The sequence below is a fragment of the Diceros bicornis genome, chromosome 11, assembly GCF_020826845.1.
Source record: "Diceros bicornis minor isolate mBicDic1 chromosome 11, mDicBic1.mat.cur, whole genome shotgun sequence".
NCBI lineage: Eukaryota > Metazoa > Chordata > Mammalia > Perissodactyla > Rhinocerotidae > Diceros > Diceros bicornis.
The window spans coordinates 41,150,660-41,165,137 of NC_080750.1; the positions used below are offsets into that span (position 1 = coordinate 41,150,660).

The 14,478-nt window shown below is 35.3% G+C and overlaps 1 protein-coding gene across 9 annotated transcripts in view; it reads left to right on the forward strand.

Annotated features, from left to right (window-relative positions):
• ARFIP1 (ADP ribosylation factor interacting protein 1) overlaps window positions 1-14,478 on the forward strand; it is a 133,620-nt gene that overhangs the window by 108,065 nt on the left and 11,077 nt on the right. The gene's annotated exons all lie outside the window — the stretch shown is intronic.

Here is a 14,478-nt window from a genome sequence, read left to right on the forward strand (position 1 = left end):
CCAGACTTAATTCCTGAGTATATTTCATCATATAATTTGATATAATTTCATGTTGTTATCGTTCTTTTTTTCATTCACTTAATAAACATTTATCAGGTATATAGTATGTGACAGGAAGTGTCCTGGATATTGGTGATACCCAGTGAGCAAAAGTAGAAACATTCTACCCTCAAAGAGTGGATAGCCTAGTAAAAGAAACAACATTGATCAAATCACACCAAAAATATATATATAAAATTTGGCAGCGACCACTGTTTTCAAGGAGAGGTACATAGTCAGTTAAGAGTGGTCAAGGCAGGTTTCCATGAGAAAGTGATGTTGAGCCTTAACTAGGTAAGTGAGAAGCAAAGAGTTTTCCAGGTAGAAAGAATAGCATGTGTAAGAGCCCTGTGGCAGGAGGGGGTGTGGTGTGTTCAAAGAATGAATGTGACTAGAGCATAGTGAGAAGACTGGGAAGTAAGCAAGGGCCAGACTATGGAGGCCTTATAGACCACATTAAGGAAAAGTTTTATTTTAATATCAGTGGGAAGCAATTGAATGAATTTTTGGTAAATGATAGGTCTAAAATGTGGAGCATAGATTTTAGTAGAACCTAAGAATGAATATAGTAGTTTAGACAAGAGATGATGGAAACTTGGATTAGGATTAGTGGTAGTGGAAATGAAGTGAACTGAAGGTGTCAAGAGATAATTAAAAAGTAAAACAGAAATACATGTAAAATACTAAGAGCAGGTTGATGTATGATTGGCACCTTTGACATTTTATTTCTTTATTCAGCAAACATTCACCGATTGCTTTTTATGTGCCTGTCACTGGGTTAGGTAGTAGAAATATAATGGCCTTGCCATCATAGAGCTTATAGTCAAGTAAGAGAAATAGGCATTAACCAAATAATTACATAAATGTAAGCTATGGTAAGTGTTGTGAAGGGAAAATAGAGGGGTCATGTGAGTATACAAAGGGGACTTAGCTTGGTGTGGGGGATTGTGGAGGGCTAGCTAGAGGAAGTGACATTGGGGCTGAGATCCAAATGGGTAGAAAGAAGTTAACTAAAGATGTTTGGAGAAAGGGAATCTTAAATAGAAGGAATAGAATATGCAGAAGCCAACTGAAGGTCAGTGAGGCCAGAGCATAATGAGGACAGGGGAGAGTAGCTCTGGATGAAGCTCGACAGGTAGGTAGGGGCCTACACAAGGATGAAATGACTTAGGTACAAGGTTACTCATTGCAGCATCACTTGTAGTGTCTAAAGATGAGATACAACCCACCAGTTCAGCAGTAAAGGACTAGTTGAATAAACTGTGGTTCATTTATACAATGGAATACTTTGTAGCTATTTAAAAAAAAAGAAGAATAGGGATGCTATTGATAGAAAAATCCTCAGAACATAACTATTAAATGAGAAGAACAAGGTGCAACACACTCAATATGGTTCAATACCTTTTGTGTAAGAAATGAAGGAAATAAGAATGTATAATCCTATTTTCTTGTGCTTGCATAAAGAAAAACCGGAAGAATTAACTAATTAAAATTGGTTACCTATAACGGAAACAGAGTAGTCGGAGACAGGAGTGAAAATGAGACTTCTCATTGTATACTGTTTATATCCTTTCAATTTTGATCCTACCTATTCAAAGAATAAGATTTAATTTTAAAAAGAAAGGAAAATAAGTATAGCTAGAAAATGTTTTTTAAATAGTATGCCTTATGTTTTTTCAAAATGAGACAATTATATTTCTATTTTTCAAATACAGTCTAATATACATATTCATATAGCCTATAATTTTCCTCTTAGCTTAAAATCAAATAATCAATTCCGTGTTGGAGAGAGTAGAAAAACAGTTAACTTGCTAGGATGTGAGTTCCATACATCATTCTTAAGTGACAGATTAGAAATGGTGTGATATAGTACCTTTCATTTATATCAGAAAATATTTTCATGTGTAGTACCATATTTGCTGCTGTTAGTGCTTTGGCTTCCAGATCCCTTTAAAAATTTTTCTAAACCCACATGGAGGAGGAAAAATTTGCCTGTGGTTTGCATTGCCTCCTTTCTCTCTTTAGAAAAGAGGCAGAAACTATCTTTATATAAACCATCCAACCAAAAAGAATTGTGAGTTGTGGGTTGATTTTGAAATTAGCATCGTCCAAGCCATTCCAAGCCATACCTATCCAGAGTCAGTCGGTAACATGCAATCAACTGGTGAATACAGGAGAGAGAGCGCATCTGGCTAACCAATTCATATAGTCTCTCTGTCAGTCACGCTATTTCCAGCAAGCAATTTTTGTGAAGGAGAGGTGTTTTGTGCACAAGATTTAAAAGGCTTCTAGGAGGGATAGCTTCATAATCATGAATTGCTGTTTTTGTCAATTTGACTTGGTTTTTTTTTTTTTTTTTTTGGCAATTATAAGGTGCTTATGTTTTTTGACTCTTTGGTCAGAAGTGATCAACTCATGTGCAGGGCAGGATGTTTGGGATTCATTTTTCTGTTGTGTATTTTAGAAGGGAGGGGATTGTTTGGTCTTTTCACTTGGAGTGAATAGGATTCACTTATAAAAATTTGCTCCTCAACCATTACTGCTGCAATGTATCTGTTCTATAAAATGGTTGATACCTCAGATCCACATTTCACTTTATTCTGCCAACTTTGGGTATCACTGAAGTCAGTTAACCAGGTTTTGTGATAAAGGTGAGTTTTTAAGTGATCAATGTAAGATTTGAACAGATCACTAATAATCTGCACTGGTTTTGGTGGCAGCATTACTGCACTTTTTTTTATTAATTCTTGGTAGTTACAATCTCTTTGATTTACTTAAAAGTAAAACTTTTAATTAGTATTTCTGAGTAAAATCTCAGATGTTAGCAGTGTTTAAGAATTTGACTTTGCATTGGTTTTTTTATCCTTTCCTTGATGTCCTCTCAGTAATGACTTAGCACTTTTGTTGATCATATATATATTCCTTCTATGACTCATCTCTACACTTTGTTAGATTAAAAAATCATTTGATAACTAGGTTTTTTCTTTATTCCTCTTAAACCCTATAACATTTTGTTTTGCTATCCTTAGTTTCTTCCTTTAAATTTTCAAAAGATGCTTTTTTTTTTTTCAGTAAGTTTTTTAAGGTGCTGTTTTGGGCTATTAATAATGCCTAATCCTAAAGAAATATTGTATAAAGGTACTATGACAAACTCTCTGCTGACAAGCAATTTACAGTCTAACGGAGGCCATTTAGTAAAAATCTGTTATATACAAAATGCTGAGTTAAGCATGAGAAAGAAGAAATACAGAATTTGATGAAGAAAAACATTAGTGTGGGCTAGAAGTACCTGCTAGGCTAGGTGACAGTATGACTTGAGCAGGAACACACAAGAATAACTAACATGAGCATTGGTGGGAAAGGTCAGAAAAAAAATCCTTGAAGAAACCCTGGATCATATGCTTAAATGATTTGTAAACTTTTGTTTTCTATTCTATTCTTAAAGCAGAGCATAGTATTACTGCTTATGGATTTTTTTTTAAGAGGAATAATGCTTTTATCATACTTTGATTAAGCTTTTCCATTGTTTATAAAATAGTTGTTAGGTGCATAGGATCAGAATTTTGTAAGTTGGATAAGAGATTGGGTTCTTAATCTTAAAAAAAAGTTTTCTAAGATATAATACAGAACCATACTTATGAAGGAAAACTATTTTGTGAATGTAAACAGGAGTGTGAATGGGCTGTTGGTTTAACTATAAGTTCTTGTTGCCAGATGTTCAAAGGCCGTTGAGAACAGGGTCACCTAATTGATGAAGGGAAATACCCAGTTCCGTAACTACTCTTCTGTACCTAAATTAATTTTGAACTAGGAGCTCAGATGCTAACTTGAATGATTTATGCTACTTTAACATTTCCTCTAGCAACTTGAAAGTTTCTTTCTTTCTTCCTCTATGTATTACCATAGTGCCCAGGGCTTTCTCCAATTAAAACACATATCATGCTGTGCTGTGAATGCCTGCTAGTCTATTTCTTCCCCTGGAGGTAAGCTCCATGGAGGCATCTGTAGAGCATTCCCTTCTTATAGTAAGTGAATTGATGGACCCTGATCTTTTGAGTACTCTGTAAATGGAGGAAGCTCTCTATAAGTATTTTGTATAATATCTAGATGTATATCTAGCTAAACTGTGATCTAGTGTACAGATGATGATGGTGAGATTCAGAGAAGTTGAGTCTCACAGCCAGACCAGGATTCAAATCTAGATCTGTTTGACTCCACAGCCCTGTTTTTAGTTAAGTATGATGCTATGATGCTGCTCCAAGTGAGGTTCTTAAAATAGCAGAGGGAGAAGATGGGAGATAACCTTGGAAAACAGAAACTGTATTCGTCACATCTAAACCTGGAGCTCTTGGAAGGAAGGGAGGAAGAGGAGTGAGCTAACACTGTCAGCCATACAACAGAAGGGAATAGATATTTTTGCTAAGGGGGAGAAAACCTCTGCACTGAGAATTTTAATGTACTGTTGGATAAAGAATTATAAGACATTCCCACAGTTCTGTGACCTACTGTTATCAGACTTGACAAATTCTGTTTCATCAGGTATCTTCTTTTTAGAACAGGACTGCCCTTTTTTCCCTCATGGGATGTTTTTTTTTTTAAAACCTGCTTGTCAGTGATTTGTTGAAACCTATCCCAATGAGTCAGAAAAATGAAATCTGTTCTTTTACCTCCACTTGTAGTTCATATTTGTCTTTCCTTCTCTCACTCCCTTCCCAATGCCCACACCCATATTTTTGATAGTGCTTCTCTTTCTCAACTGGTAGTTGCTTTGACATGACAGGCATTTCCGAAGCTATTACAAAGTAATAAAATACTTCACAAACCTAATAAAAGGCCAAAAAAGGTATACTTTGCTGCTTGTTACTCTTCTAGTCTCTTACTTAATGGAAAAAGATCAATGATGGGCAGAGAAAGCATATAATTATACATTTTTAAATAGTTGAGAGTAAAGAAAGGAGTTAATATTTTACGTATTAGTGGTTGGAGACTTCTTACTAAAGAATGATTTTGTTCCAGCTTTTCCTCACGTGTTTAAGCCAAGCTACTGCCCCAATATTGTCGTACACTTTATACAGACCCCTATTTTATAGAATTGTTGGGAGAGCCAATAATTACTTTGAAGAACTTAACAATTGTAAATATATTGAAACTAATAACTTTTATTTTAACTAGAAATTGCCTCTTTTTTTTTAATCACCTCTGATAAGAAGGTATGTAATCTAAATTTGATTTGGAAAGAAGTTCATTTGGTAGAAATAAAGTGTCTTTTTATGGTTTTGATGCCTACAAAGTAATACTTTTAAGTTTTTTCAGTCAGTAACTTTGTAAATGGAATTTATCTTCTATTGATACATGCTGTGTAGGCAGGAGAAAATTTTCAGGGTAATCCACTTGGCATCATTTATCAGTCCTGCTCTTAAATTTCTCTTACGCATTTTCCATTTAAAAGCCCAGCTTGTCTCTGCCTTACTCATCAGTGTTGAAGTTTGTTTTGCCGTTTAACAATTAAAGTATTGTATGGTATATTTTAGGTCATTCACCAGATGTTGCTATAGTGGTTTTGCTTATGTCTGATCTGGGTTGCTCATTGTTTGGCAGATCTTTATGAAAGTTCTTTGTAATTGAGTTCACAATGATTTAGTGTATTTCTAAATTACTGTAATTGTTTCTGATGTTAGGTTTTGAAAATTTGTCAAATTTGTCATCATCCATTTCTGCCTGGAATTGTTACCTCTATCTCCTTTTGCTCCTATTTTAAATCTCTGCTTTTCTGTTGTATTTTATTTATCCTATAACCACTTTAAATCTTTTCTAAGTTAGGACACACATAAAAAAATACTTCAATATAGATTTTTTCCTGCTGTGTAATTATGGAAAGATTATATGAAAGATTAATATCGCATTATTCTTCATAATTTTAGAAGGAATTAACTTTTATTTCTTTCATCTGCTCCAACCCTTGTGTTAGATCCTTGTCCTGAGGATGTTTAAATGCAACTTCAGGGCCAGAGACAAAGTTAGCAAGGAGGTTAAAGTATATCTTTTCTACATTTCTACCCTTCCTTTAAGAGCTCTGCCATATTTTTTTTTGTTTGTTTCAAACTTGATTTAAAAGCTTTACAAAATGTTTATTGCTTTATAAATAGAGGCAGGTTAAAATAGGTCAAAAGAACATGGACCCATCTTGGAATAAGATATTCCTGAGTTCCCAAAATCCCAGCTCCTGCTTTCTAGCTATCTAAACTTAGGCACATTACTTAACTTTCTGATTCTGTTTTTTTGAACTGTAACATGGAGAGAATAACAGACTGTACAGAGTAGATATAAGGGTAACATATTATCTGTCACACAGAAAGTGCCTCACAAAATCTACTGTCACCCACCATATCAAAGAATAGTCTACCAAAACACTTGGCTGTTTCTCTGATTCTGTACGCTCATCAATTCTCATGATCTAATAGCATAAATATAGAAGTAAATTGAAAAAGAATAATGACCCTAAAATATTTCCTCAAATATTTTGGCTTTTCTTCTTCTCCTAAAAGTAGAGTTTGACCTTTCCCCCACCTTTCTTCATCTCTCTCCCTAAGCCAGTTCTGTTTGAGAAACCAGAATCTTTCCTAGATTGACCTTTACAAGGCCAAATAGCCTAGTAAAGTGAACCCGATAAACAAGCCAAATAAATTAAAATAATACTTTTAAGTCTTGTTAAAACTGCTTATATATAGTGACAACAGCACAGTCATTACCAAGATTGCAAAAATTAGTTATCTTTAAAATTGAATTGCAACTGCTTTTCTAATATTGCTTAACTATTCCCTTTAATTGGTGATGATTTATATTTATTTAATAACCAAAACATCCTGAGGATTCTTTGTAGCATATCAGAGTTGCATTGAAGACATTATATGAATACATATTATAGTGCAAATTAGTTAACCAAAAATAGGCAGAAAAGCAAAATATTCTGTTTTAATTCATTTAGTTTAGAAAGTATATTCAATATGAATTGATTTAGTAATTTATTTTAATTTCCTTTTATTTTTGATTTAGTAATCATTTGATTGGATAAAACAGTCAACTTACCATTCTTATTTAAATTTGTATTCTGATTTTGAAGACATACTGCCAAAACTAAAACTTGTACTAGGATAACACATTATCAGTGCTAATAGAAAAATGAAGTAAATTATCTGTTTTGGTATAAGATAGCTTCTGAGATTAAAGTGACAATGAAATTTTATACTTTATTTCCATAATTATAATTGAAAAGCTGTGAATCTCCAAAGGCTCTCACTCTAGCAGGAAACTGCTCTGAAGTGGGTGTATACTTTAAAAGGCTTTACACATCAGCCTTCTCACAATTACTGGGAGAATGTTTTTGTGAAAATAGCTATTGTGTCATTTTGTTGTGAAAACTAGAATTCAGTCCTAAGAAGCACCCTCTTTGCTTGATTTCCTGTGGATTAAGTTTCACTGGGGGGTGGGGAACCATTTTAAATACAGCTAATGCACTGGGTTTGAGGCTTTGTTAGTAGGCTGCTGTGCCTTGCTCAGCTGCAAGAAGAGATGTCTCGTGTTCAGTTTGTCAACTGCCTCAGGGGATGGGGAAACTGACTTGTGTTGACATTTGTAGGGTTAGCTAGAAATTGTCTGATGCCTTTCCCACTTTCTTTCTGACTCTCTAACTTTCTAGACTGTTGTAACAGCTCTCTGCAGGTCCAGTACATGAATCAAATCCTGTGCTCAGCTTTTATTGTCTCCTCTAATTCTGAAACATTGGGAATTAAAATTCAAGGCAAAAATTTTATTATGGCCCAAAGAGCAGTAAAGTAATTGGCTAGAACCTACCTCTGAAAATTAGAATTTTGTGTGTGTGTGTGTGAGGAAGATTAGCCCTGAGCTAATGGCTGTTGCCAATCCTCCTCTTTTTTGTTGAGGAAGATTGGCCCTGGGCTAACATCTGTGCCCATCTTCCTCTGCTTTATATGGGACGCTGCCACAGCATGGCTTGACAAGCTGTGCATCGGTGCGCGCCCGGGATCTGAACCTGCGAACCCCAGGCCACTGAAATGGAGTGTCAGAACTTAACCGCTATGCCACCGGGCTGGCCCCTCTGAAAATTAGAATTTTATGCTGAAAATATAGGCACCCCTTAGCTGCTCGGTAATTCCAGGAGCCAAGGATCGTCCAAAATAGGAAAACAAGAAAGGCCAAATAGTACTGGTAGAGCAGGGTGGAAACTACTTTGTGCCCCAGGTAGGTTACCACTGTGAAAGCTTTAAAAAAATACAGTACCTGTAGATAGGAAGAGTGTTTAATTAATGGGGTGGTTCATAAACTGATACACATAAACTTCCAGTTGAATTTAATAAATCTCTAAAAGAGGAGGCAGTTTCTGTCCTTAAAAATAAATAGAAATAATTTTTTTTTATTGAAAGACAGCCTTTCAGAAGAAGGGCTTTATGAGAGCCATTTGAGTTTCCAAATATATCTATACTTCTACTTAGAAAGCAGTTACTTTTCCCAGAAAATTTTAGTAGAAAGGAACCATAAAAATTATCTTAATCTCATCTCAATTTCTTCGTTATGCAAGTGAGAAGAGAGTTCACATAGTAAACCCAGGACAGAAATGGGAATTGAGCCTGATTTTCCGGAATCTTTTATTCTATTTCAACTATATTAGCTTCCGTCTACAGTTAACAAGAGTCTCTACAGGCAAAGAAAAAGATTATCTACTTAATGGCACCAAAAGTAGAAAATTAATAAATGGTTTATTTGTGGTAAATTTGCTTTGTTCCTAATCTGGAAAAGGCCATTTTAGAGAAGGAAATTTTACTTAAGTGTGCTTTGCAAAAATTCAAAATACATCACATATCAGTTCGTAAGGATTGTGACATCCTATTTTAGGGACAGATATGAGTTTTCCTTGAATTCTTTGAGGTCTGTTACTTCAGATTCACAAAAAAAGGTGAATGTCTTGGTTATAAATAGAATTGATCTATGGCTTTAGAGAGAATTAGAATCTGGAAAGATCATTTGAAACTTTCTAATTTAGTTTCATTTTTAGATCTATTAACTCATTTATAGTCTATTTTTGATACTGTATCTGAAATGAGTCATAAAGCTTCATTATTTTCCTATTTTTTCTTCTTTGTCTTTTTAAAAAATAACATTTGGTGTACATACAAAATAATATGTAATTCATATGTAAGTTATAAAGCATAATAATATAATGAACATCTGTGACCCCACCACCCAACCCAAGAACTAGAACATTACCAGTAATTTGTTTCTATCTTCATGTTCCCTCCCTAACCCATCCCCTTACCACCCCCATACCTTACATTTTATTTATTCATTCTACTGTTAAACGACATTTGCATTGTTTCTGTGTCTGCTATAAATGTTCCTGACCATGCCTCATGGGGCATTGTGAATGTTCAACTTTAAGATAAAGCCAAATTGTTTTCCAATGTAGATGAACCAATTTACACTCCCACCAGCAGTGTATACAAGTTCCCTTTGATCCACATTCTCTCCAAACGAAGTGAGTAAAATGGTATTTTTGTGTGTGTTCTTCATTTTTATTTCCCTCATTATTTATTGACCATATGTGTTTCTTCCGGTAAAAAATACCAATTCATGCCTTTGTTCATACTTCTACTGTGTTGTCTGTTTTTTTCTTATTGGTTTGTAGGAGTTCTTCATATATTTTTTACTAATCCTTTTTTGGTTATGTGTTACAGCTATCTTCTACCATTAGTGGCTTGTGATTTTACCCTCTTTACAAGGGCTTTTGACAAACCAAAGTTCTTAAAGTAGTTTAAATTATCAGTCTTTTCTTTTGTTAGTACCTTTTCTGACCTATTTAGGAAATTCTTTCAGACCCAAGGTTGTAAGATTTTTGGCTATATTTTCTTCTAAAAGTTTTAGATTTTTTTTACTTTTCACAGTTCCAAATCCACCTGAAGTTGGTTTTTTTATGTTACGAGTTAGGAATTCCTCTCAGGTGGATAACCATTTTTCCTAGCACCATTGTTTTCCCCCACAGCTTTATTGAGGTATAATTGACATGCAGTAACTGCACATATTTAAGGTGTACCATTTGACATGTTTTGATATATGCAGACACCTGTGAAAACATCACCAAAACAAAATAGTATGTTCATCGTCCCCAGAAGTTTCCAAGCCCCTTAGTAATCCAAACCCTCAGGACCAGGCAACCACTGATTTGTTTTCTGTTACTATAGATTAGTTTAAATGTTCTAAATTTTAAATAAATGAAATCAAACAGTTTATACTCTTTGTTTTCTGGTTTCTTTCACTGACCATAATGTTTTTGCAATTCATCCATGCTGCGTGTATCAGTTATTCATTTCTTTTTATTGCTGAGTGGTATTCCGTTGTATGGAAATACCACAATCTGTTTGCCTGTTAATAGACATTTGGGTTGTTTCAAGTTATTGAAAGCTATTACAAGTAAAGCTACAATGAACATTCACATACAAGTCTTTGTGTGGATGTACACCTTCATTCCTCTCAGGTCAATACCTAGGAGTAGAAAAGCTAGGTTGTATGTATACATACATATGGGAATAGTAGGTACTTGTCTGACTTTTTAAGAAACTGGCAAACTTTTCCAAGATGGTTGTACCATTTTACATTCCCACTAACAGTGTATGAGAGATCCATTTGCTCCCCATCCTCTCCATTAAGTTATGGTTGGTCTTTAATTTTAGCCATTCTAGTGGGTATGTAGTGGCATCTCATTATGGTGTTAATTGGAATGTCCCTAATAACTAAAGATGTTAAGCATCTTTTCATGTGCTTGTTTGCCATCTGTATATTTTTTTTTTTGGTGACATGCCTGTTCAAATCTTTTCTGCATTTTTTTGTTGGGTTGTTTGTCATCTCTTATTCAATTGTAAGAATTCTTTATATATTCTAGCATCAGGTTCTTTGTCTGATACACATTTTGCAAATATTTTCTTCTAACGTGCAGCTTTCCTTTTCATTTTTATAACATTGCTTTTTTAAAAGAAAAATATTTTAACTATTAATGTTTTTCTTTTATAATTTATGCTTTGTGTGTACTGTAAAAATTTTTGCCAAACCCAAGATCATTGAGATTTTCTCCTAAGTTTTCTTCTAGAAATTTTATAGCTTTTAGCTCTGACATGTAGGCCTATGATCCATTTGAAGCTAAATTCTGTATATATTGTGAGGTATAAGTGTCAAGCTTCATTTTTCCTGACAATCTTTGGATATCTTTTCTGTCTACCAACTCTCTTGATGAGTTTATCTAGTCATGTGGCTTTGAATATCATCTATATATTGATGTGTATTAACTCCCAATTTACGTTTCCATGCTAGACAGCTATCCTGAACTCTATCCAGTCTCCAAAATACAGTTACCTACTCAGTATTTCCATGTGTATGCCTGGAAGGCATCTCAGACTTGTCCAAAACTGAGCTCTTGATATCCACCTTTCCCCCTGCTCCACACCTGCCCCCTCACAGTCTTTGCTATATCAGTAAATGGCAACTTTGTTCTTTCAGTTGTTCGGGTCAGAAGTCTTGACTTCGTCTTTGTTCTCTTTCTCTCACACTCCACATCTTGATCTGTGGGCGTCACCTGCATATTATATTGAGAATCCCACCTCTTCTCACTGCTTCCCCTGTTACCCTCCTACTCCAGGCCACCGTCACCTCACCTGGTTATTGCTGTAGCATTCTAACAGGCCTCCCTGCTTCCACTCTTGCATGTTTATTAAATTAAGTCAAATATTGTCATTTTTCTGCTCAGGACCTTCCAATGCCTTCTCATCTCACTTAGGAAAATAGCCAGAATCTTTATAATGACATCTAAGGTCCTGCACCATCTAGCCCCTCATTACCTATCTGACCACATCTCCTACCAGACTCTTACTCACTCTACTCCAGTCACATTGGCCTCGTTGCTGTTTCTCAAGCATACCAAGCACATCACCCACATCAGGACCTTTGTACTTGCTGTTTCCTCTGTCCGGTATGTTCTTCCAGGTATCTTAAAGCTCATTCCCTCACTTCCTTTAGGTCTTTATTCAAATGCCACCTTACTGAGACCTCTTCTAGCCTTCTTATTTACATCACAACATGCTATCCTATATACATATCTCATATTCCCTATTCCTGCTTTATTTTTCTCTGTAACACATGTCATCATCCAGCATACTGTATGTTTTACTTATCTTGTTTCTATTTCTTCCCTCTATAGAATATAAGCTTCTTGAGAGCAGAGTTGTCTTTTGTATTGATTCCTTGTATCCCAGCCCCTAGAATAGTGCCTGATACCAGCAGACCCTTGGTAATATTTATTGAATGAATGAATGTAAGTAACATTTTAGGTGTGGGTTTTTTTTCCTCTGAATGTAAAGTGGGGATACTTGTAGTTTATTAGAACACGGTGAATAATGTAGATCCTCAGTGAAATTATGATATAGGCTTTATCTTTCATAACCTTTCCCTTTTTTTTTTGCTGAGGAAGACTGGCCCTGAGCTAACATCTGTTGCCAATCTTCCTCTTTTTTTGCTTGAGGAAGATTAGCCCTTAGCTAAAATCTGTGCCAATCTTCTTCTATTTTGTATGTGGTCACCGCCATAGCATGGCTGACAAGTGGTGTAGGTCCGTGCCTGGGATCTGAACCCGTGAACCTGGGCTGCTGAAGCGGAACATGCTGAACTTTAACTACTACACCATGGGGCCAGCCCCATTTCCCTTTTTTAATAATGAAAAAATGTTAAATACATTCAAAAGAATGTTTAACCTGCAGGCAAAATATAAAGAGTAGCAATGCAACAAAAAACAGCAGCCATGTTCCCACCACCCAGGTTAAGAAACAAAACTATCAGTACTATTGTAGCCTCCTCTGTGCTTTCCCTTACCTCATCCTCCCTCTTCCCCTCCCTCCATAATCCCTATTCTGAATTTTGCTTATTGTTCCTGTTGGTTTTCTTTATAGTTTTACCACGTATGAATGTGTCATTCAGTTATGCGTGTTTGAACCTTATATAAATGGAATCCTACTATGGATGTTCTTCTGCAACTTGCTCTGTTTTGCCCTATCTGATGTTCCTGAGATTCATCCATGTTGATGCATGGAGCTGCAGTTCGTTTATTTTCACTCCTATATAGTATCCCCATTGCATGAAGAGACTGCAGTTTACCCATTCTCCTGTAAATACAAATTTTGATTTGTTTTCTTGTTTTTTTAATGCTAAAAACATTGCTACTATGAACATAGTTGTACATGTCTCATGGAACACACATGCAAGTTTCTCTAGGGCATATTCTTATGAGTTAAATGGCTGTTCCATAGGGTATATATGTCTTATTTTACTAGATAACGCCGAATTGTTTTCAAAAGTAGTTGTACAAATTTATACACCAATCAACAGTATACAAGAGTTCTCATTGTTTTAAGTTTTCCTAATATAGACGGTATAAAATGGTGTCCCAAGTTAGTTTTGATTTACATTTTCCAGTTTTCTGATGAGGCTGGATATCCTTTCCACTTTAATTGGCCACTGCTGTTTCCTCCTCTGTGAAATGCCCATCCATGTTATTTGCTCTTTTTTTAAAAATTATTTTATTGAGGTCATATTGGCTTATAACATTGTATAAATTTCACGTGTACATTATTATAGTTCAGTTTTCTGTGTAGACTGCGTTGTGTTCACCACCAATAGTCTAGTTTTTATCTGTCACCATACATATGTTCCCCTTTCTCCCTTCCCCCCGACCCCCTTCCTTTCTGTTAACCACCAATCTGTTCTCCTTATCTATGTGTTTGTTTGTTTATCTTCCACATATGAGTGAAATCATACAGTATTTGTCTTTCTCTGTCTGACTTATTTCACTTAGCATAATACCCTCAAGGTTCATCGATGTTGTCTCAAATGGCACGATTTTGTCTTTTTTTATGGCTGAGTTGTATTCCATTGTTTATATATACTATGTCTTCTTTATCCATTTATCTGTTGATGGGCACTTGGGTTGCTTCCAAGTCTTGGCTATTGTGAATAATGCTGCGATGAACATAGGAGTGCATATATGTTTTTGAATTAGTGTTTTCATGTTCTTTGGATAATACCCAGAAGTGGAATAACTGGATCATATGGTATTTCTACTTTTAACTTTTTGAGAAATCTCCATACTGTTTTCCATAGTGGCTGCACCAGTTTGCACCAGTTTGCATTCCCACCAGTAGTGTATGAAGGTTCCCTTTTCTCCACATCCTCTCTAACACTTGTTTATCTTGTCTTTTTAATAATAGCCATTCTGATGGGTGTGAGGTGATATCTCATTGTGGTTTTGATTTGCATTTCCCTAATAATTAGTGATGTTGAACATCTTTTCATGTGCCTATTGGCCATCTGTATATCTTCTTTGGAAAA